At 25.3% G+C, this 3,405-nt stretch overlaps 1 protein-coding gene across 1 annotated transcript in view; it reads right to left on the bottom strand.

The window, feature by feature from the left end:
• The window catches only part of LOC117173890 (putative helicase MOV-10), a 28,642-nt gene that overhangs the window by 18,221 nt on the left and 7,016 nt on the right, over positions 1-3,405 (bottom strand). The window lies entirely within an intron of this gene.

The raw sequence follows: 3,405 nt of genomic DNA, 5'->3' as shown, positions 1-3,405 counted from the left end.
GAGGAAATCGGGTTATGGGAGTCTCAGGTTATGGGCTCGAAAGTTACCGGGCTTGGGGGTGAAATTTTTCATATTTGAATCCGCCATATCTCGGCTATGAAACACCTTATCAAAAAGTTAGGCATCGCATTTTGAAGGTAAAGAGTAGTTCTTTACGATGCCATTGTCAGTTTGTGAAAAAAAAAATTTTCGCGATGTTACGGGGCCTCGAACACATAAAAATAACGGGTTTTTGACCCTTTAGGTTAGAATATCTCGAAAACTGAGGGTGATGGAATTTTTCTGAGGTCAGATTCGGATTCAGCGCAGCAAAAACCTTCGGGTATAGTAGGTCTGGTCTCTGGTTCTGAGAATTGTTGGCCTGTGTAATCTTTAAATTTAGCCAGTCACTTTCTCCACATTAAAGAATGTTTTCGCCTACTTATCGCGTCCGTTTGATATATAATCAAATTCTGTTTCCGCCTTATGTTGTTTCAATTGAATAGAAATGTTCTTTAGTTTGAATTCTAATATCAATTTCATTTTTCTCTGAACCGCGATTGAGTGTTCCGTGATTTAGTTCTTCCAAGAATTGACGCCGATCAGCGGAGTCAACACAGTAGGAGACGATGTAAATGACTGAGTTGCGCGCGCAACCCATTTCTCCTCTTCTAAATTTGAAAACTCGAAGTTGCACGATTGCCGGTCGGAGCACTTCGGCGGTTATATTTATATCTCTATCTGCTTTGAAATAAAATTAAGAGATTGGGATTTTAATATTTCCAGATTTCGATGCTGGCGAAAATCATGATTTGAATACTTCGCGCGCCTCTTTATATTCGTATATTTTCAGGTTATGTTATTTCAAGTATAAAATATAAATTATATAAATATTAATACTATTATATATATATAAATATATACATATATTAATAATAATAATAATTGGCGATTTTGGAATTCATCTCGTTTGGATAAAAACTCAATTATTTGATTAAAAAATTAATTGCTTTGTTGAAAATGTAACTATTTTGTAAAAAAGTCCCTTTTTCTATCAAAAGTTCAACTAGTTTGTTAAAATTTTCATTTTTTTTTTATTTGAAGGTTCAGCTCTTTCGTTGAAAATACATTTTTGAAACTGACAATTAATCTATACCATTTTTGGTTGAAAACTCATGTATTTTGTTACAAATTCGTCTTTCTTTGTGTACATTAAATTGTTTTATACAAAATTTATAATTTTGAATTGAAAGTTACAATTTTCGGTTGAATTATCAACTGTAAATATTCTTGGGTTGCAAAGTCGTTTTGTGGTAAATGCAACTATATTGTTAAAAATTAAAATCATAATTTTTGGGTGGAAAATTCGATTATTCACTTAAAGTTGAACTACTTAGTAACAAAATTAATTCTTTCTTATTAAGGATTCATAATTCGAGTATTTTGTTGGAAATTGACCTTTTTTGGTACATCTTCTTGGGTTTAAAAGACGATTAATTCACTAAGAGTTAAATTACTTTGTAAAAAATACGTTTTTTAACAAGGTTTTTTAATTATGGTTGAAAATTTAACTATTTGGTTTAACTCTTTGATTGAAAACACATATTTTTCGCTTAAAAAATTTAACTTTTTGTAGATAATTCGTCTTTTTGACTTTAAAATTAAATTATTTCGTTGAAAATTCATGTATTTTGTTTAAAATTTGTCTTTTTTGTAGATCATTAATTTTCTTGGTCAAAAAGTCATCTGATTGGTTGACAATTTAACAACTTTGTTTAAAATTAATTTTTTTTGTGAAAAATTATTTATCTTTATCTGAAAATGTTACTATTATATGATTGATTAAAAATTAATCGTATATATTGGTTAAGTTGGAAAATCCTTTATTTTTATGGAATATTAATCTTCTTGGTCAAAAATTCACCTTTTCCCTTGAAAATTTGACAATTCTGTTGAAAATTCGTTTTTTTCTTGTTCAATTCAATTTTTTAACACAGTTTTTATCTGGAAATTGAACTATTCCATTTTTGGTTGAAACTTTATCCTGTAAATTGTATTAGTTAAAACACAAATTATTTGATAGAAAATTTATTTATTTTGTTAAAAAGTAAACTTTTGGGTTGAAACTTGATGTATTTTGTTAATTAGGTTTCTTTCCTAAAATTAAAAATACTGCAAAATAAAAAATTGCCTTACAATCGTCCTGATCCTTTTTTTTTTAAATTTTAAAATCTTTTCAAATACTCACTTAAAATTAATTTTTCAAAATAAAAAATCATTTTCAATTTTCTTAGCAATCACAACAATTTCTGTTATTCTTTTTAAATATTTTACAATTCTCAAAAACGTTAAGTTTTATAAGTCTGCAAAAATCTACATCGTGTTTCAAATTATTTGAAACAATTTTAAGTTTTAAATTAATTTTGAATACTTTTTAAAATTAAAATTGTAGCATTCAAACTTAAAATGTAGTTCATTACAAATTTAACAATTCAAGGCTTTCTATTTTGAACCATTCTTTTCAAATTTCTATAGTTTTTGACAGTTGTTTGTAATGGATTGTTTTAAATGAACGATAAAATATTTCTGATTATTAATAAAATTTTCTTTTTTTAATTAAGAAAGTTCAAATTGAATGGATTAAAAATAAAATTTTTTTAGACTGAAATAATATTTGAAGTCATAATTGAAAATACTTTTATAAATTAATATCTATTAATTCTTTAATTTTGAACGGATTGAGAATCATCTTGTAAAATCAATTATTTTTCAATTTTTAATACCTTAAATTAAATTTAAACATTTTACTTTAAAATTATTTCAATTAAAAAAAATCATAATCGAAAACAAATTAATTAATTTTTTATCAAATAATTGGTGTTTTAACTAATACAAAGTACAGGATAAAGATTCAACCAAAAATGGAATAGTTCAATTTCCAGATAAAAACTGTGCTAAAAAATTGAATGGAACAAGAAAAAAAAACCAATTTTCAACAAAATTATCAAATTTTCAAGGAAGAGGTGAATTTTTTACCAAGAAGATTAATGTTCTACAAAAAAAAACGATTTTCCAACTTAACCAATATGTACGAATTATTTTTAATCAATCCTATAATAGTTACATTTTTAGATAAAGATAAATAATTTTTAACAAAAAAAATAATTTTAAACAAAGTTGTTTAATTTTTAACCAATCAGATGAATTTTCGATGAACCTTCAAATAAAAAAAATAAAAATTTTAACAAAGTAGTTGCCCTTTTGATAGAAAAGGGTAGTTTTTTACAAAATAGTTACATTTTCAACAAAATAATTAATTTTTTTATCAAATAATTGAGTTTTTATCCAAACGAGATGAATTCCAAAATTGCCAATTTCTTTAATTTCTTTCAAATGCGGATCAAGATATAAATAAGACTATTATAA

Source organism: Belonocnema kinseyi, chromosome 5 (genome assembly GCF_010883055.1).
Source record: "Belonocnema kinseyi isolate 2016_QV_RU_SX_M_011 chromosome 5, B_treatae_v1, whole genome shotgun sequence".
Taxonomy (NCBI): Eukaryota; Metazoa; Arthropoda; class Insecta; order Hymenoptera; family Cynipidae; genus Belonocnema; species Belonocnema kinseyi.
Note: the sequence above shows the minus strand (reverse complement) of the source record. Positions and strands in the feature narration are given on the sequence as shown.